General features: G+C 39.1%; 1 protein-coding gene across 2 annotated transcripts in view; it reads right to left on the minus strand.

Annotated features, from left to right (window-relative positions):
- The window catches only part of AUTS2 (activator of transcription and developmental regulator AUTS2), a 1,122,546-nt gene that overhangs the window by 682,430 nt on the left and 418,223 nt on the right, over positions 1 to 21,893 (minus strand). The gene's annotated exons all lie outside the window — the stretch shown is intronic.

A 21,893-nucleotide genomic window follows, 5' to 3' on the forward strand; every position in this document is an offset into this window, starting at 1 on the left:
AAGAAGGGGAGGAAGGGGAAGAAGGAGAGGAAGGGGAAGAAGGGGAAGAAGGGGAAGAAGAGGACGAAGGGGAAGAAGAGGAGGAAGGGGAAGAAGGGGAGGAAGGGGAAGAAGCAGAAGAAGGGGAAGAAGAGGAAGGGAAGAAGGGGAGAGGCAGGAGAGAGGAGGGAAGGAGAATCAAAAATCAGTGAGATTAGAGCTAAAGAAGGTTCAAGCTAGAAGAAAACTTGAAGAGGCTATTTACTCCCCCTACTTAGAGGTGAGGGCAGAGAAACCTGCAGTCTTCCAGTGATTTGATTACAATTAGTCAAGTCTAGGTTTAACATTTTTTAAATCAAATTAATATGCTGTTTTTATTAATTAATTAATTTATTTTGGCTGTGTTGGGTCTTTGTTTCTGTGCGAGGGCTTTCTCTAGTTGCGGCAAGTGGGGGCTGCTTCATCGCGGTGCACAGGCCTCTCACTATCGTGGCCTCTCCTTGCGGAGCACAGGCTCCAGACGCGCAGGCTCAGTAGTTGTGGCTCACGGGCCTAGTTGCTCCGCGGCACGTGGGATCCTCCCAGACCACGGCTCAAACCCGTGTCTCCTGCATTAGCAGGCTGATTCTCAACCACTGCGCCACCAGGGAAGCCCTATGATTTTTTTTAATATGACTAATTTTGATACTCTGTGCAAGATTATAGAATGAATTACCAAAGGAAACTTTTTGTGTATTGAGATCTAAGGAATCAGCATGAATTCACCAAAGATATCTTGTCAGAAAAACCTTATTTGTTGGTTTGTTTTTAAAAAGTAACCCGTGCATCAGGATCTTGTGGTAAACACTGTATCTCTGGCAAGTGCCCAGTCTTGGACCACATTGTGTGGAAGGAAGGAGGACAAGGCAGGCAAGGCTAACTAGGCGAAATACCCTAATAAATCACACAGATTAGTAGGGTTACTGTCAGCCTAACAGCAGCACAGAAAGGTGAGAGAGGACCTGGGAGAAGAGAAGTGAGGAGGAAAGAAAGGCAGGGAGAAAAGAGGGAGTGGGAAAGAGAACACGGAAGATGCCAAGTAAAGAAGTCGGGAATTTTCAAACAAAAATTTTAAATACCAACTTAAAAAAAAGGGAGGGGGACAACATGTGAAGTGCCTATGCTACCCAAATGGTAGAAAACCAGCCACATGTGACTACAGAAATTTAAATTCGTGAAAAGAAAATAAAACTCAAAATTCAGTTCCTTAGTCACACAGGCCACATATCAAGTGAGTATCGCAGATCCAGGACACTTACATCACTGCAGAAACTTCTAGTGGACAGAGCTAGGGAGATATAGAAGATTTTCCTTCTGGATTTCATGAGTGCCGTAAGTTGCTTGCATTCCATAGAAGATTATTCCTGCTTTCCTTCACTGCAAATTGGGAACACACAGCCACATCGCAAAGGCACATACAATTCCTATTTGGCTGACTTTGGCGTCCTTTTGATTATTCAAAAGTGCCCAAAATGGTGGCTGCCAAAAGGGAGGTGAGTTGTGGCCACACAAAGAACACACTGAAATTGCCAATGCCAAAGAAGAGGCACTCTGTGCCTTCAGATTTTACAGCTCGTTATTATTCACTTTGGTACCTGGCCTGGGGGTAGGGGAGGATGGCTAAAGAGAAAAGCTTTTAATTTAGACAGAAGATTCTTTTAATTACTGCTAACAGAAGGGTCTGGTATGAGCCTCAGGCCCTGAGTTAGATCCTTTGGAACAGAGGACCCTTTAGAGAGAAACATCTCTCCCACCTCAACCCAGGGGGCTGGAATGCGACCACTAAGAGCACCAAAACAAGGTAAAGAAATGTGGACACACGTAGTTAAGAAATGTATCTTGGTGTTATTTATTGTTATCTCTAATTTCTCTTGTTTTGTATTATGAAATATTTATTGATGTTGTGTCCTTAACTGAATTATAATTTTCTGGAAAGCAGAGATTTCTATATCCCTTCAAGCAAATAATAAGTGAGCAATTAATATAGGTGTGCTAGAAAAATCTCAGTCTAGCGATTCTAGGCTCTTTACCTCAAATTCATTTTTCTTGACTATCTTTTTCAGCATGTAGGACTTGGAACAAGCATTGTAGCCTCTAATCCTGGCTGTGACTCAGAACGTTCATATATCTGCCTAAGACCATCGGATTCACAGTACGGAAGCCACTGGGGAATCTTTGAGGAAAACAGTTTGGATAGGACTGTGATAAAAGAAATCAGTTTGCAGAGAGTCTTTAGATGAAGACTTCAGTTACAAGCCTCTCAGAATCTTTCCACACACCCGTACACTTCTTGGGTCCTGAACTCAAGGCTTTCCCCTCTACTTCTATTTGACTCCACAGGGTGGGCCTCACACCCAGGTAACTAAGATGCCTTAAGACATCACAGGAAGGAGAGAAACCAGATACACTTAAAAAAAAAAATCTTTTGCTTGATGAATAGGTAATTATTTTATTTGAATTACTTCGAATAAGTTAACTAATATGTTGGTAATGGCCATGAGATTGGGTCAAAATTTGAAATCCTAAATGTATGTTTTCTAACAATCTGATGCCATTACAGATCCTGTTTCAATATAAAAGAGGATTTCCTACCTACCCTGCAGATACTTCAGGTCCTTACAGTCTAGACAATTCTTTGTTCTATTTCTACATCAGAATTAATCTTTACAGGACCTTTATATTAAACATAATACCCATATTTATTCATACATAGAGGAAAAGAAAAATAAGAAGGTTTATCAAATAAGGTAAATTACTCAGTATGCCCTCTCCCTCCTCCAAGTTAAGGAACCAGTCTTTTGCCAAGGAAGTAACCTCAGTATTCGCTTTCAAACCATCTTAGATCATTTAATGTCACTAATGTATTTTATAGAATAAATTCAGTTTTTATAAAAGGGGAATAAAAGAAAAATAATGTATTATATCTTATAAGAGGCAGCATTATATAATAAAAACAATATGACTTTTGGAGCTACACAGGATTCAGTTCAAATCCCAACTCTGTCTCTAATCAACTTTATGACTAGGGCTACAGCTGGCCTATACAGGACCCAGTACAAATTAGAAAAAAGTGCCTCCTCTGGGGAAACATAGCTCTTACCTGCTACCTGGGCCAAATGCCCTCATGCAGTGAACAATTTGTTAAACTATATGTGGTAACTCTGTATATATGTGACTTTGGAAAAATCGCTAAGCTTCAGTCACCTCATCTCTAAAATGAATATACTACCATCTGCACCTCATTGGGTTGGAGGGAGGATTAAAGAGGGTAAAAGAGATAAAGCACCCAGCATGGAGCCTGGAGAATTACGACTGAAGACCCAGGAAATATTAGTTGTCACCTCCATGCTTCTCCCTGGCCAGTCATCTATATGGTCGATACCCCTGGAACTTCCTATTAAGAATGGATTCGACTCTACCATTGAGAGTAATTCGTGCATTCCAGGATTAGGCATTGCCTAGGAGCTCTGTAACAGAAGTTGAATGTTGACATAGCACTTGAGTGTTAAAGCCTGCTCTCTGTACAAACCACTGCATTGTACAGTACTAATCGTTTAACCTGTATCTTCTCCATTCCACTTCTTTCTAAATTGATTGCTTGTTGTAACCAAATATTGTAGTATACTACACTAGTGTACGACACTAGTTTTAAATTTCACTTTATAAATTCCATCTGGGAAAGCTTTTAAATCCACTCAATGACTGTAGTGGATAAACAGAAATCTTACCCACATAAACCCCAAACCTAACCACTCCCATGACGTTCAGTCATTTTTACTCTGGGAATAAATCTGAATTTTTTTTTCCTAAATTAAAAACGCATTTTAAAGAAAAGTAGTACTAAACTACTCCATAAACAATAAACCACACTTAAATCTTGGTTGCAATAAGTATCTCCTGCCTACAGCTATTAGATTCCACAAGTGAATTTTTAAGTTTGCCGGCAAAACAGAATATTTATTCTGACAGTGATTTGCTTTCTGTGGCTTCATGTTCTCTTGCTTTTCTTTCTAATACTTGGGGGAGGGGTATCTGTCCAGAAACCTGTAATAGATTTATTCAGGAGACAAGAGCAGTATCATAGGTCACCATTTCACCACTGTGAGGTCAGTTTTTGCCTCAGGACAATAATATCAAATGGTGGCACCTTTGCCTCTCTCTTGTTTCCTTAGTGATGGATTAAGGCTGTGAAAATTAGCTTAAAAAATGAGAAAAATTACTTAGCAAGAGTTAAAGATTTGGGGCAGGCATTTCACTCAAAGGCCTGGCCAGCTTTTCAAAATGAACTGTGACATATACATTGCTCAACTAAAGAACCTGTCAGGGACTGGGGGAGGAGCTTGTTATTATTTTATGAATAATCACATTAGTTATTCAAAGTAGACAGGGCAGGTAAAAAGGATCTAAAGTAGCACAGAGAAGATAGATGCATATACAAGTTACCCCAAACTCGAAATCAGCCACTGACATTTAACATACACAGGTCTAGATCCAATATTTCATCCTAACACAACTCCGGCTAGGAGCTGGGAGGCAGTCACACAGGGGCCCAAGAAGGCCAGCTAATGGCAGAGCTGGGGCTGGACCACTTATTTTCACATCACTACCCACCTTATACTCAAGATGGTCACTAAGCCCCACACCTGTAATTTAAAACCTCTTGCTTACACTATAAAACTCGTTTTGCATACTTACAAAACTCTGACGATTATTCATAAAAAGCCTATTTTAAAATTCCATAAAAAGTTACATTTACCAAAAAATCTTCAATTGGGTCATTTCTCTAGCCCCAAGTTTGTCATTTCTATAAGACAGCATGCTAAATTATCTTCATATAGTTTTCAAGTTTCAGGCAACTTGAAATCTAAAAACAGGATGAAAAGAATTGAGCCAGTGGTAATGTAAACTGGTGTGACTTTTCCAAGAGGCAATTTGATAATATAGGGTTTAAAAAAATAAAGATCTATATTCTCTTTAATCAAAAATATCCCCCCCAAAAGATGAAAAAGACAAGAGTACTATATTGTTCATCAACATGTGATTATTTCAGTGAAAAAATCTGGAACAATCTAAAAGTCCAATAGCAAGGAACTGGTTAAGTAAACTATTTGATGGAATGTTAGTCTATTATCATCTAGCCATTTAACAAATGACTACTTACTGACATTTAAAGATACACAAGATAGTAAGTTACAAAAACCATCAAGAACAGTATGCACAGATTGATTCTTTTTTAAATTTTTGTCACATTCTTAAAATGACTCGAAAGATATCACTGGGTGGTGGGATTTAGGATATTTTAAGTTTTCTCCTTTAGTTTATCTGTATAGTCAATTTTCTAGTTGAAAAGTATGGTTTATTATGCTTATAGAGTAGTTTAATACTACTTTTCTTTACAAGAAAGGAATATGCATTGATTTTTCAATAAGAAAAATAGTTTTGATAAATACTTTAGGTTTCATCTTCTTCCTGATTACATTTAACAGACTGCAATTTTGCAGATCATTACATTTTTAAGGTGTAATATACTTCTGAACACTTCCAAAATCACTAATACAACACCTATGGCTCACATACAAATGAATTAATTCAATTAAAAAAACTTTCACCGAGCACCTATCTGCTAAGTGCTCACCCATGGCTGGGGATGGAAAGGTATTTATCTGTCTTTAAGGATTTCACAGTCTATTATAGAGAAGGAGAGAAAGGCAAGCAATAATTACTATACAGTAACAGATAAGTGCTAATGAAAAGAAATATGTAAAAATCTCACAGGCTCAAGGATGGAGCTACTAGCTGGGCTACGGTGGGGAGATGGGGTTCAGGGAACAGGTATTAACCAAAGATACAGAGTTTGTTAGGAGGAAAAATAGGGACAAAGCCTTGTAGACATAGGAAACAGCATGTATAATGTAATGAAGACACAGAATAACATGGGAAGTGATGGGGCCAGTAAACTGCTGAGGATACGGGGAATGTACATTTCATGGGAGAGAACAGCAGAACTCTTATAAAGGAGACTAAAGAAAAAAGAAGTAAGGAGAGAAACTATAAAGAGCCTTGAAAGGCATACTTATGTGTTTGGAAGTCTTCTGGAAGCACAGTGGAGAAGCAGATGATTTTAATGTCATTAGTGAGTTAAGAATGATCTTATCTACCTCCCCAGGCTTCAGCTCCCACCTTTAGACCACGATCCCCTAAGGTATGTGTCTAGCCCAGACATTCTCTCCTGCAATTGTGCAACTAGACGCATATTCCCAACCGTGTATCTAATGGTTTATTTACCACATGCTCATGAAGTCTAATACCTCCCTCAAATTTAAGATGTCCCACATCAAACTTTTAAGCAAATCTTTAAACCTCCTCTACCCTAGAAAATCAAGCCAGAACCATCATCATTCTTCCTTTTTGCTCTCACACCTCCACACTTAAAAAGTTGGAGAGGGCTTCCCTGGTGGCGCAGTGGTTGAAAGTCCGCCTGCCGATGCAGGGGACACGGGTTCGTGCCCCGGTCCAGGAAGATCCCACATGCCGCGGAGTGGCTGGGCCCGTGAGCCATGGCCGCTGAGCCTGCGCGTCCGGAGCCTGTGCTCCGCAATGGGAGAGGCCACAACAGTGAGAGGCCTGCGTACCGCAAAAAAAATAATAATAATAAAAAAAGTTGGAGAATTTGCCTTGAAAATGTTCAAATCTCTCGTTCCTTCATTAAGCACCTAGCCTTTAGTTCAAGCATCTTACCATATCTTGGATAGATACTTCAAACAGTCTTTTAAATGATCTCTCTGCCACTCTACCATCCATACCACAGTGCTGTTGCTATGAGTGATCTCACCAAATAATGAGACACAACACTCCACTCGCGGGTTTCAAAGCCTCTGAGGGCTCCTTAGTGTCTACCGCTTAAAATGTAAAGTCAAACTCTGTCTCCTGATGAGGTTTTCTTCAGCTTCCTAATTTACTAATAGTTTATATAAGGGAGTTTCTTAATACACTAACACTTGGTTCAGATCTATGTTAAAGCCACCTCATAAGGACAAAGCAGTAGGGTGCAAATAAGTGAAAATATACAAGTAAGCGAGTGTTTCTGTAACGGTGCCATGCTGTGTTAAAACATGTATTCCTTAGTATGTGTCCCCTGTTTACTCATTTTGCCTGGAATATTGTAGGTGTTCTATCAATCTGTTTGTTTGTTCAATCAATTCGTTTTACACACACACACACACACACACACACACACACACACACACACACACAGATATGACATAGTAATAATACTGTCCTGTGTAAGATTTTTTGGTAAGTTTCTTCTTAAGGACCATCCTCCACCCTAAAAAGATTCTTCCCCGGGGCGGGGGGGGGGGGGGGGGGGGAATCTCATCTATACATTCCATCACAAACATCAATTTCACCATGACAATCTACCAGCATCCCAGATTACCCATAAACTGTTCATTAACATAAGACACTTGTTCTTGAGTGCTGTCTACAGTCTTATCCAGACCACGAGTTTTAATCAACAAAATAAAAACCAATTGACTCTCGGGTTGTTTAGCTCCTTTAAAGAATACATTGGAATGACACATTAAACTTGTTTTTATAAGCACACATACACATTGCCCTGAAATTAAAACAGTTCTAGGGCAACACAGAACAGTTACTCTCTAACACAGGATTACGAGGTTACCATCTCTTTATCAGAAAACAATAAATCTGAAGATAACATCTAAAACCTTATAATTGCTGACCAATATACTTTATGGCAGGGAAATATGATAAAAAGTTACAGTACTACTGAATTTATATCAAGAAGGGAACTGGTTTAATCTATGGTTAGCTCAAGTTTCTTCTTTATAGAGTGTTCTAATTATATGTCCCAATAAATGAGCTCCCCCTTTTGTTCATTTCCTTTCCCATTTTAAGTATTGCTGCTTCTGGGTTTCAAACAATATAGCAGACAGATTTGCTGAAAGCTAACATCTATCATTTGCTTGGGAACAGAGCTTAAGCTTGAATAATCTATCAGAGTTGTACATTTTTTAACAACATGATGATGATATTTATCACTATAATAGCTAACCTTTATATAGTACCCATGTAATATGCGCAAGTTCCAATATACACTTTGTATTTTGTCTTATTTAATATATAGAACTCTTTAAGGTAGATCTGATAGTATTTCCATTTTACAGATGGAAAACTGAGGCTCAGGGAGGATAAACAACTTGCTTCAGATCACACAGACTGGGATTCCAACCTAGAGTCCACTCTTCTTAACCTGGACACCCTATTAGATGGGATCTTTCTATTAACATATTGAATGGAAGGTTTGACAGATAAAAAGGCATATTTCAGCATAGGGCATTCTAGTCAGTATTTCCTCATAAATCTTCAGGCTATAGATAAAGAACCTGTCTAATTTCATTCACATTGTCACCAATTTTGAGTATTAATATGTAATCAGAATGCACGGCATCTCCTTTTAAATGTATAACTTTGAAAGCTTTAGTGAATATACTGGTCTGTTATTCCTCCCATTGGGCAACACAACTTTGAAACAGCAATGACCAATAATAATGTGAGCCAAAAATGCACATATCTGTGATTTTAAGTTTTTTTAGTAGTCATATTTAGAAACTAGGTAAAATTCATTTTAATGATATATTTTATTTAATCTAATGTATCCAAAATATTATTTCAACATGTAATCTGTATAAATTATTTAAGAGATACTGTACGTTCTTATTTTCATATTACACCTCCAAAATCCCGTGTGATTTTTTCAGTTACAACACACATCTCAGTGAAGACTAGCCACTGCTCACATGCTCAAGAGCCACGTGGGGCTAGTGGCTACAGCAGTGACAGCACAGTCCTAGAGCATATAGCCCGTTCTGTGGTTAAAGTAAATATGAAAACATGCTTCTTTTCACATATTTCCTTCATAAACTTTTCCCCATGATCGACTGTCTTCTTTAAACTACAAAAAGAACACACCTATGTAATGCCTTCAAGATTCCCTGATGATCAAACATTAATTGTTAACTGAATGTGCCCCTAGACAGTACGAAATTCGAATGTGTCCAAGACAGTGGGTTCAGTAACAATTTCCTCAGTTCCTGTCTCACCACCTAAGTGTTCTGTGGGCCAAACAGGAGGTCTGAATAAAGAACTGAGAAGTAAAAATATGTACCTGGGACTTACCTCGTGGCGCAGTAGTTAAGAATCCGCCTGCCAATGCAGGGGACACGGGTTCGAGCCCTGGTCCAGGAAGATCCCACATGCCACAGAGCAATGAAGCCCGTGGACCACAACTACTGAGCCTGTGCTCCAGAGCCCGCGAACCACAACTAATGAGCCCGCGAGCCACAACTACTGAAGCCTGCGCATCTAGAGCCCCGCGCTCCGCAACAAGAGAAGCCACCGCAATGAGAAGCCTGCGCACCACAACAAAGAGTAGCCTCTGCTCGCTGCAACTAGAGAAAGCCGGAGCACAGCAACAAAGACCCAACGCAGCCAAAATAAATAAATAAGTAAATAAATAAATAAGTAAATAAACAAGCTTATTAAAATAATGTACCTACTTCTTGAAAAACATGCTGTGGGTAGGTCAAATTGTCTTTATTTCCAAAGCACAACATTTCTCTGTGTAGATACCTACATGGAATGTAGTTTAATCTGGTCATTTCACTCTGACATTTTCTTCAGTTAAAAGTCAATTTCACCCTAAATTCCCAGTCTGGATTTTCTCAGCAGTCAATTTGACTCTATCATCATTAGATGGGTGGGGGAGAGTAGGGTATGGGGAGGACCGGGGCGGGGGCGGGGGGAGGTCCCTGGATAGCAAAGGCTGTTTTTTACCACTCATGCTTCACTTACTCAACAATTAAGTACATGTTAACCCTACCACCCTATAATCTTGAAAATGTGAAAAATTAATTTGAGCAAAAGGTTCCCCCCTACTCTAAGAGTAGGGATAACATCTAGTAAAAACACAATTTAACCTTTGCTGGATTATTCAATTTAGTCAGTAAAAAGCAATCAACTGTTAGTACACTCCCCCCACAATCTCCTCCCCCCACCAAAAAAAAGGCAGAGAGTGGAGGGAGGGAGGGAGAATGTCAAAACAAAAGGCTGTACTAGAAAATTTACCAGGAAAAAGAACAAACATCCTCTTTGGGAATTACTCTAGGCTACGCAGCAAAGAATTATAGCACGTAAACTGAGGTTACATAAACACTCTAATAAAATCCAGGGCTTGATTTATAGAAGCAGCCTGTCTCGGGCTTGCTTCCACAGGGGACCTAGGCCTGGAAACCAGCACAGCTGCCCACCACCTCGCCAGCAGCAGAAGGAAAGGGCTTGCTAGGAGGTGCTGTGCTTTCCAATCAGTGGGGTGTGTGCGGGAGGAGGGAGGGAAACACCACAGATTAATCCTACTCTTTTTAAAGACAGGAAGGGAAGTAATATCCTATTTGTATATCCACTGCCCCAGACTACAGAAGGCTCTCCAGCGCCACCCCGAAGCTCCAATCCCCATCACTACCATAAGCAATAAAATGCAAGGGGAGAGAAGTTGAAAATAAACTGAGTAACCCTCAAATACCCTCAGACATAGAGAAAGAAGTATTAAAATAAAATCAGCTTGATAAATGCAGACTGATATGTATGAAGGTCCCAGTGACAATCAGGCAAGGCTCTGTTTGCTAAACTGGCTCACATAGGTTAATTCATGGAGTTAGAGAACGTTTAGGTGATTCCTTTCCCAAACTCTCTCCCACGTGCCCCCACTCTCACCCCCACAAAAGCCCTGACTTCAGCCCTTGCCTCTCTCTAGGGAACGGCATTCCCTTCTTAACGCAGGTTTTGCTTCACCTTTACCGATGATAGGTGCTTCACTAAGGGACCTCAGCAACATTCATTTATCACCACTTTCCCATACATGGCCCTTCATACAAGACAATGGTTAATGGAGAAGCAGCCTTGATGAAAGGTGTGCCATAGTTATGTTCACTGTTTCTGAAGGAAGGGGAAGGAGAGAGGAAAGAGAGGAAGAAAGCAAGCTGCACAGAGAGATAGGCCTTACAATGTATGATCCTGGCATTTTTAGTGGATAAAACTAATTCTGCCCTTCAGGGAAGATGTTTTATTTTTATCAGCAGCAAAGAAGTGGGCCTGGCTATGAACCTGCCTCATTCATACATAATAACATCAGAGGTCTTTGATCATTTCTTTCTAAATTAGCCTTGAAAATGAAAAGACAAGTCAGAAAAAGTTTTTTTTAACTTCATTTTCTTAAATTAATTTGATGAATCTAAAGTTCAACTGACTGTCATGAAGCATTTTAAACTCTGCAATTTCTGAGAACAGCTATGTCCATATGACGGGAGCGCCATTCTCACATATAAAATAATTCCAAAATGTGTCAGATAATTAGACTGGCCTGTGAGAAGGCTGAAAGTCACACTGCTGCAATGTGTCTCCAAGCAAAACAGGCTGAATTCCATGAGAAGCATCTAGATTTCTATCAGCTAGTTTGTTAGGCGCACCTCACAGCAAATGTGCAACTAGAAAGAACTACAAGACCTCAAATAAACAGCTTCATTTCTGAGTCAATGGCCTTTTACAAGTATTCATAAAGCCTTCATGCATAATACAGAGGTGTCACTGGTGAGCTTGGGCTGAAACAGATTCTCCCAAAGAAACTTCCAGAACAAGACTGTGAAATAGAACTAAACAGTGCCATCTGGTGCGAGAAAAACAGGGAAGAATATTAGCTAGAACTACACGGCAGCAACTCGTTCTAAATCCCTACTTCTATTAGAATTAGTGCTTTACTTTTTTTCAGAGAAAGACCCTAGTGTTTCACGCATAATTATATTCTTACACATTGCAAATAATGAGTTTCTTTTTTAATGGAAGCATTATTAAGTTTTCCAACAACCTAAACTATCAGCAATTGAGTTACATAAACTTAAAAACTATTATCATTCCTGGTGCTAGTTTTGATAGGATCTGCCTCAGTTGTCTCAATAGATACCTTAAAAATCTTATCAATTCTTTTTATCCTTTGAATTTCTCTTCAGTTTAGCATGCTCCATATTCAATGCATCTCCTCTATCCCTCTTTTCTACAAGAAATAATATTGTTCAAGTAATAATCTTCTAATCTTTATAATTTATGCTCAAGCTTTTAGTGGGGTTTTTTTTTTTTTCCTTTTCTCTCCTGTTCTTTCTTTTTTTGAAAAGGGTGGCTTCTTGCAGTTTTTAATTCTTTATAGAACGCCCATTCTGTGGGCATTCCAGAAACTCCTAACCACTTGCCAATAACAAACACAGTATAATGAAACAGCAATTCCACCAACAATTTACAAGGAGGCCATTATTACGTTAATTTTAATGGGTTATTTTTAACAGAAAATTGCAACTCTGCTAATACCATGAATACTTTATAACACAGTCATTCAAAGAATCCAATAAAATTTCCTAGCTTGCCAAAAATGATGATACCAGTTTACTAACGGGAAAACAAAACCAAACAGATAAAGAAACTAGGGGATCTGGGGAAGAAAATACTACCTCTACAATACCGTATCAAAAGATAAGTTTTCTAGATCCTGTTATAAAATAGTAATCCATGCCCCAAACTATTTCTGAATATAGAATCACATAATCTTGGGGACAGAAAAGACTCAGAAACCATTTTGAACCAAAGAGGTAGTACATCAACTTCATCTAAAATTTTAGAAAGAGAAAGGTAAACACAAAAAATACACATACATACGAACAACACAAAAATGTCTGCATTTATTTTTCCTCTCTGAATGGAGGTAGCTGATGCAATAAATCCTTTGAGTATACAGAAGAGCTAAAATAAAATGTCCCTGGGCTGGCAGGCATTCTGTCTGAGGTCTTATAATGTAAACTATTATGAATCAACTTGCTGGAATCCATGTGAATGTCACGGTCATAGTACCACCCTTATCATTACTGGAGCTGGGTTGGGGGAGCAGATAGGGAGAGAGAGGGAAATGTTTTGTAAACATGGGAATAAAACAGGGATCTGAATGAAAACACATAGCTAATCACACCAATATTCTCCTGGTTCAGGCGACCTGGAGACATACTGAGAAATAAATGTATGAGTAGTGAAAAAGAACAAAAATATTTAAATAAGTTTTACAAACAACACGTTTAAAAGAGGAAGAATGAAACTTTTTTATTCCCTTTTCCATAAATCCTTTGCATTTAGGAGCCACACAGAAAATTTTCCTCTTTGGTAGCCTGTAGATGGTGCTACTAACCTGTTTTTCTCTTGCCTGAAAATTGCTGCAGTTTTATCACTAGAGGAAGCTAATTCATATTATTTTATGCCAAGCTTGAGGGGAGGGGGCGAGTGTGAGAAATTATCCTACCTTCTCAATGATCACTCTATACTTACATATGGATTACTTTCTTTAGAAAACAGAAGTGCTAACAAAAAAAACCACTGTATAAACGATGTTTAAAATCAAATTATGATAGATACCTAATGAATAAAATAATCGGAGAGGTTGGAAAAGCTGTGGAGATCATCTTGTCTTGTGCACCTATACTTCCAGACACACACAATTAACAGCTATGAAAGCAACTGGTACAGAGCATAGAAATGGCACCTAAGGTGACCCCATCTCGCCAAATCCAGCTAATCCAACAAAGGAAATTATGTAAAAATACCACGGCATATTGTTGGCCTTCACCTTTCTCTACAGAATTTAGCCAGGGAGGTTCTAGGATGGCCCCAAGCTCACAAAACTCCTTGATGGCAGAAGGAATTGGAACCCAGCGCTACAGACAACCCAGGGCACCCTAAGAGTCAAGTGAAATCTCCTTGTAAAGCGTGTGTTTCTTTCATAACATGGCTGTTACTTAAATATACACGTTTTGAACATCACATATTACACTTGAGTAAAGCAAACTACATCTATAGTGAAAGTACATGAATTAACCAACCATCTTCTTTACATGGTTTACTTTACCTCCAAAGCAGTAGACCATTTTTTTTTAAATGAATAACCTTTATTATTTTTTTTTTTCCAGAGTAGTTTTAAATTCACAGCAGAACTGAGCTGAGAGTACAGAGAGTTCCCATATACCTCTGCCTGCCCCCTTCCACAATATCCCCTACTAACAACATCCTGCACCACAGTGGTACAATTGTTACAGTAGACTAATCTACACTGACACATCAGTATCACCCAAAGTCCACAGTTTATATTAGAGTTCACTCTTGGTGTTGTACATTCTTCGAGTTTTCACAAATGTATAATGACACGTATCCACCACTGTGGTACTGTACAGAGTAGTTTCACTGTCCTAAAAATCCTCTGTGCTCTGCCCATTCATCCCTCTCTCCCTCCAACCCCTGGCAGCCACTGATTTTTTTTTTTTACTGTCTCCATAGTTCCCTTTCCCAGAATGTCATATAGTTGGAGTCATACGGTATGTATGGCTTCTTTCAGACTGGCTTCTTTGTTAATATGCATCTAAGTTTCCTCCACGTGTTTTCATAGCTTGACAGCTCATTTCTTTTTAGCACTAAATAATATTCCATTGTCTGGATGTATCACAGTTTATCCATTTTACCGACTGAAGGGCATCTTGGTTGCTTCCAAGTTTTGGCAATTAAAAACAGATACTGTAAATGCTGTGTGCAGCATTTTTGAGTGGACATAGTTTTCAAGTCCTTTGGTTAAAGACAGAACACTTGTAATACAGAAGGTTCTCAGCTGCTCTAAAAGACACCACATTCAAAGCTGCTTTGAACACACATTTCCTCCTAAAGTCTCTGGTTTCAATGAGGAATTTCTTAAAAGGTCATGCTTGGAGCACTAATATTTAACATGTATAAGAAAGTTTAAATGCTGAAAACTTAGAAAAAAAAAACCCTCCCCAACTCTCGCTTTAAATATATTTTTCCCCTGTAATATATTTTTAAAGGTAAGATTAGATTTTTAAAGGTCTTCATTAAAAGTAGTAAGGAAAAAAATGGAAAAAACATAAGAATGCAAATCACCCTCCCTGGAGAAAAAAAGTTTTTTTCAAATAAGTTCTAAGTTCGAGAGGAAAGATGCTGTTTGGTTGTTTGTTTCTCTGCAAACTCTTATCCCACCCACCCTCTGAAAAAATTCATATATGTTCAGTTGTGAGTTCCTTGAGAGAAGAAATGATGTTTGGATGTTTCTCTGTGTCCAACAAGACTGGATTTAGCACTTATAGCATGTACTGAGTTAAAATTAGAAAATTATTATACGGAATTAGTCAAATCAATACCTCAAGTAATCAGCTCTCCCTCATATCATACACATGTTCCATGCACAATAAATTAATTTGAAGATTTTTAAACTGTAGGAACTATGCAGGAACTGGGGAAAATCTGTTTAAATAATTTCACTATTAAAAATCAACCGTTAGAACTGAGCCATGATAAGAAGCTCTTAACTTGAGGAATTTTCACTATACTAAATTTTAAAAATTCATTTCAGTATGTGTTTACTTTTAGAATATAGATTCCTTTGTAATTAAGCCATTACAACTAAGTCAAAGACGACCTAAATAATGATGACAGTGGGTTAGACTTGTGGAGTGCTTACCAGGTACCAGGCACTGTACTAGGGGGCTTTTCATATATTATTAATAATTTTATAATAATCTTATAAGTATGTGGATATCATAACTCCACATTAGAAATAAGGGACCTGGGTCTCAGAGAAGTGATGTAGTCAACCTTCCCAAGGTCACGTGGCTATTAAGGGATGGAGCCTGAATTGGGTCAGTCTGACAGCAAAGCTTATGGTTTTAGCTCTATACCATGTGGATTTCTAAACCAAAGTCATTTATAGACAGTGGTGGTAGAATTTTTATTATAAATATGCACACCTGTAACTTTCCCACAAAACTGAGATACGTTCTTCAACACTTAATATAATAAAAAGAACCAATAAAAATAAAAGCCTGAATAATCCGCACAATTAGGTAAGAGTATCTGGTAAGAGAGGGCTTAAGGCATAAATCACAGGTCACATTTTCTCTGCATACAACCAGTTATGCCTGACATAAGAGGATACATTTTTGGAATTGTGTGGGCATCAATCCTTGTGGATGGGTTTATCAAAGTTTTACAGTTCTCTCTTCGGAAACCAAAAAAGTTACCAGAAAATAAAATACATTCTAGTCACTCTATCATTTGTAAACAGTGAAAATGCTTGGATGGATGAGGCTGAAGAGAGCAGCAAATCATCAGTAACACTTGGCTTCCAGGTTGAAGAGAGGGTATGCCATAGGTAACTCCCAAGATAACTGCAAGAGCCTCCTGGTTTATGAATCCACTCCACACCCACCTGTCAGAGCCGTTTCTGTCAGAGAGCATTGTTCAGTACACATCCTTTTTAAAGATGGTTCTCTGTCAACTGCCTCAGTCCTGTTTTCTCGATTTCATCTCTTATTACACTTCAACTAGGTTCTAGTTCAAGTAAAATCAAGGTGGAAAAGTAGGGAAAGTATTAAAGGATGTTTACAGATTAAGTTCTTGAAAGCAAGTCTTACTCTGTATATTTGTGACAGCTAACATTTATTAAGTGGTTAATATCTGCTAGACTTTGTACTCAAGATTTTTTAGGCAATATATTATTTAACCCTATAATAACACCAGTAAGGAAACACTATTATCTTCATTTCACAGATTAGAAAACTGAGACATGGCCAGGAAGTGCTGAAGCAGGGTTCAGACCCACAACTGTCTAATTCAATGCCAGTGTTTTTAGCCATTACATCAAAATACCTCTGTCTCCAGATATTCCCAATTTGGCTAAAAGAAAAGCAGTAAGTTTCCAGTTGACTAAATTTGTAAAGGAACAGTTGCCAGCGAAGGAAGGTGTCAATGGTAGCATGCTGGCAGCTCAAGGGATGGGAATGTGGCGAGCCTGAGAGGTGCTCTTGCCAGCACCTCTCTGAGGAAAAACCAATGATATTGTGACTCTGTAGGTGGATTTGAGACCACGGCGTAAAAACAAGCTATCTTACCTTCACACAGGTCATCCTAAATCCATCTCCAACGATCACTTTCTTTTATATCCCCTGGTCTGGCCACCAATCTGGATAGGAGAGGTGAAGGGGCATCCACAAGCACTCTCTGTCCACTATCTACAGAATGCTCTAAGCTAAACTGAGGGTCCACTTGGGGCAAGGATTATGACGGGGAAGCTACGGAGTAGACCTCAGAATATGCTCCAAAAGACTGCCCAGTGCTTATGCCAGCTCCCATTCTGCCAGCGCAATCTCAGGCCCTTGCACCAGGGGATGGCGAGGCTTCTTGTCCACCTTCCTTTCATTACCTCTGGTCAAAGTCAAAGAGCCTGGATAGAGCCTCCCTTCCCTGATTCAAATCCCTAAATCAGTGCACGGCTTCCATCATCAAAATGATCTTGCCAAAGAAATAGAAAGACAGTAAAAGACAGTAAAATCAAGGACCAGTAATACAAGTTCATAAACCACACTCTGAAAAACAATGTTCTGTGGCATTTATTTCTAGATGCGACCGTCTCAACTGCCTTCATTTAAAATATTTTAAAATGTAGTTATTTTTAAAAACCTGTTAAATATATACCAGGACATCCAAAATGACCTTCCAAAGGTACATGGCTTGTTTACCAAATTAGATTAAGGTTTTACAGGGAACGCTGTTCGCCTTTTATACCCTTTGCCTCTCTGCATCCCCACCAAATGTCGGCATAAGTGTTGCCTAGAAAGAACACACTTGGTAAGTACACTTAACTGATCTGCATAGGAATTAGTAGGAATGTTCTGATTTGTGTCTTCTCAGTCAAGGCCTTGGTGCCTGCATCTGCTGAGGCAGTGACATCAGTGTTGCTGACTGGCTTTGGAATTTCTGCTGGAAGAGGCACTCCTCTTCAATACTGTGGCAGCCTCTCTATTCTAACTCATCTGCAATTCCTAGCCCTCTAGAGTCATAGAACCATAGACCAAAGGCACATCTGCTATCTGAAGGTCTACCGATGGCTCTTACTGCTATTCTCACAGCATTTAAGGACCAAGGACTGCTAAGAAGAAGAGGTGATCAAATGCAGAGAAAAGAGATGGCAGGAACCAGAGTGGTGCAGACAGAAGAAAAACAAGGCAGAAAATTCTAGGAAACCAAGGCTTCTCCTGTGTTGGAAGCACAACACTGATATGCAAACTTTGGTCACAGGACAGCCTCTGCCCAGCATAAAATTGTATCCACTTTAGGCACAGTATACTATTCTATATGTGTTAACATTAATGTAAAATTTAAATGTATTTTTTAAAACAGCTTTTAATTGTTCCAAGCAAGTTAAAGTAAGATTCCCATTTTTGTTATCACTGAAAATTTATCATAAGCTTTCCAATGAGCTTAAAATGAAAATCTTTAACTTAGCTTCAAATTTGGCATGTCTTTCCAGGCTCACTCTTACTAAAGTGTCCCCAACTCACTCCCAGCCACACTGGCCTTGCAGTTCCTGGAAGTGGCTTATCTCATCTTGCCTTGGGTCTTTGTTGGCAATACTGCTTTTCCTCTCAAACAGCCCCTGGCCAGGCCTCTAGCCCTTGGAAATTTACTTTGAGAAAAGTCATTTAAACTGGGTCAGGTACACCTGCTTCCCCACTCACAGTATTCTCTCCTGTTCTGTAATAGCACTTATCATATTTTGTAATTATTATGTGTTTTATCAGTACTTGCCCCACTAAACTGTAAGTTGCATTAGTACTGGAACACTGTCTGTATTTTTCAACATTGTATATCCAATTCCTAACATACTGCTTGCCTCATATTAGGTATACCATGACAATTTTTAGGATGGATAAAAGGATGGATACAAGAAGGATGGCAGGATATGGGTAGAAAGAGGCTGAGAGATTAAAGACAAAGCATGTGGTAAGAGGAAATGAGGAAGAACAAGAAACTGTGCAATGAAGACCGCAGGAGCATATAACTCCAGAACTGGGGGGGAGTCAAGAACCGGCTGCTCCCATCTCCTCGTTTCATGAGGGAAGGATGCCATAGTGACTTAAGATCTCACAGCTGACACTAAAGCTTAAATTTCTTAAGCCTAGTGTTGTACTGTTTATACTAAATTACAAGAGTCCGTATAACTTTTGAGAATATGATTCACAAAGGTCTTACTCTTGAAGAAGCTGTTATTTGGTAAGTCTGCACAAAAACAAGACAAAACAAACTCAAAGAAACAAAAGCATCGATACCTCAGAGCTTCCCCAGCTCCCTTTCAGGCACCACTGACCCAACAGCCCTGCGCTGCAAAAGGACCATATTCTGTGTGACAGGTGTTTGCTTTACCTAATCCCCCAACTCCACAGGGCCAACACCATCACTTGCCCCACTTACAGAGGAGGTGGAAGCTTAGAGAGGGTAAGTCACTTGTCCAATTTGCCTGGATGACAAAAGGGATTTAAAAACCAAACAAGAACTTCACATGCAACAGAAGGCCTCCAACTCACATCATCAAAAGCATTCCACACGAGTCTGAAATTTTTTAGTGGGTGGCATAAAATAGGAAATGGGAATAATAATGGTTTGTTTTCATATGTCCCACTCCGGAGAGAATGGTTAAGTGCCACAGACAGCAGCAATTTGTTTTACTGGAATGATAGCTCAAACCCGATGCCAATATATAATCAACTGTAGAACTGTTCTGAGTATGGCACTCATACTCAAGAAAAGCTGGGGCAAAGTAAGAGAGTAGCACTGACATATATACACTACCAAACGTAAAATAGATAGCTAGTGGGAAGCAGCCGCATAGCACAGGGAGATCAGCTCGGTGCTTTGTGACCACCTAGAGGGGTGGGATAGGGAGAGTGGGAGGGAGATACAAGAGAGAGGGGATATGGGGATATATGCATGCATATAGCTGATTTGCAGAAAGTAACACAACATTGTAAAGCAATTATACTCCAATAAAGATGTTAAAAAAAGAGACATGTATGTAACTACCAATGTTTGTTCTCAGTTACTCTCAGCAGACTTTAATGATACCAAGGAAACTAAATTTCTATTTGCAATCCTGTCAGTTGTTAACAACTATCAAAACTGTCACTAGATACCAGGCTGTAAGTATAACAATATAATGAAACTAAAAGTAACTCCAAATTCTCCACAGAATGACCAAATACAGCAATCATGTCCATTAGCATCAACAGAATTGATGCAATAATTCTCATTTCCTCTTACAACCTTCACAAACTTGGCCAGAAAAATAAGTCAGTAAGTCCAATCTCTTACAGTATATATTATGCTACAGTTTCCTAAGCAATTATTTTTCCTTCCTTCCTTCCTTCCTTCCTTCCTTCCTTCCTTCCTTCCTTCCTTCCTTCCTCTGTCCCACAAATATTTGTTACATTACTATTAAGTACAATGCAATGGGTAAATGCTGTCTCATTTGATCCTTGTGCAGTCCTCTAGGGTAAGAAGGACAACATAGGAAGAAAGGTTCGCAAAGTTACCCATTAAGTGTAATACAGGAAAAGACAGAGTTGGAATTACAAACCAGATTTCCTAATTCCTCATCTAGTGCTCTTTGGGAATGTTACATCTCACATGGCACTGATTTTTCAGAAGGCACTAGGTAAGCACCAAACAGTTGAAGGAAAATCTATATACTAGCTTTTGCAATTTTCCTCTGCTCTCCACCATAATGACCCTAGGACACCAAAAACCTCCTGCACATATAATCTAAAGGATTCTTTTTGTTTTGTTTTTGTTTCTCCATTTTGCACACATCCAGACTTCCAACTACAATTAAAAGGATTCACATTCCCTGTCCCCCACCAATAGTCTCTTCCCCTAAACCCACCCACCTTGGGCTATACTTCTTTCTCTACCAAAAAATACCAGGATTCTTGCCAGTCTCTCCAGGACACACAGGCTCCAACCAAACTTGCCACCCCAGAGCCACAAAGATCTTGCTCCAATCACACTGCTTTCCAATGCATGATATTCTCTTTCTCTACAATTCACGACTTGCACAATATGGCTCACACTTGGATAACACACATTACCGCTGCACAAACATATACATACTCACATTACAAGAGATGCTCAGTGCTTAAAACCTTTTCCCTTTTGGTCATACTATTTAACTCAATGAACTACAGTACCTTTTTTTTTTTAATAATAGCTTTACTGAGATATCATTTGCATATGATATGATTCACCCACTTACTTAAAGTATACAGTTCAATGGCTTTTATTACATTCAGTTAGTTATGCAACCATCATCACGGAATAATTTTAGAATATTTTCATCACTCCAAAAAGAAAACCCTATGCTCATTAGTAGTCACTCCTCATCTGCCCCATCTCCCTCAGCCCTAGGCAACCAGTAATCTACTTTCAATTGCTATAGGTTTGCCTATTCTGGACATTTCAATATAAATGGAATTATATAATTTGTGGTCTTTTGTGACTGGCTTCTTTCACTTAGTGTAATATTTTCATCCCCTCCCCCCTTTTTTTAAGCTGCCTTGGTCTGCTTATTCAGCCATGTCTCCCTGACAACTCTTCCTGGAGTAACTGGCCAATAAAAGTAAACCAACATAGCAATTATAGGGATGGCCAGAGAGGAGAATCCCTTACATGGTCCTTCAGAGGATCTGAAGCCCACAGCCCTACAGCTTGTCCACAAACGACATTTCAGCACTGTCCCTCACAAAATACCTCATGGCTTTGGTTTGAGGGAGCTGCAAAGACATTCATAGTATGTGTATACCCAGTGGCCAGAGGGGTTGATAGGAAGTCTTAATGAGGTCATCACATATTTAACTATATCAACAGCTTCTTTTTTT

This window comes from Delphinus delphis, chromosome 15 (assembly GCF_949987515.2).
Source record: "Delphinus delphis chromosome 15, mDelDel1.2, whole genome shotgun sequence".
NCBI classification, from domain to species: Eukaryota; Metazoa; Chordata; class Mammalia; order Artiodactyla; family Delphinidae; genus Delphinus; species Delphinus delphis.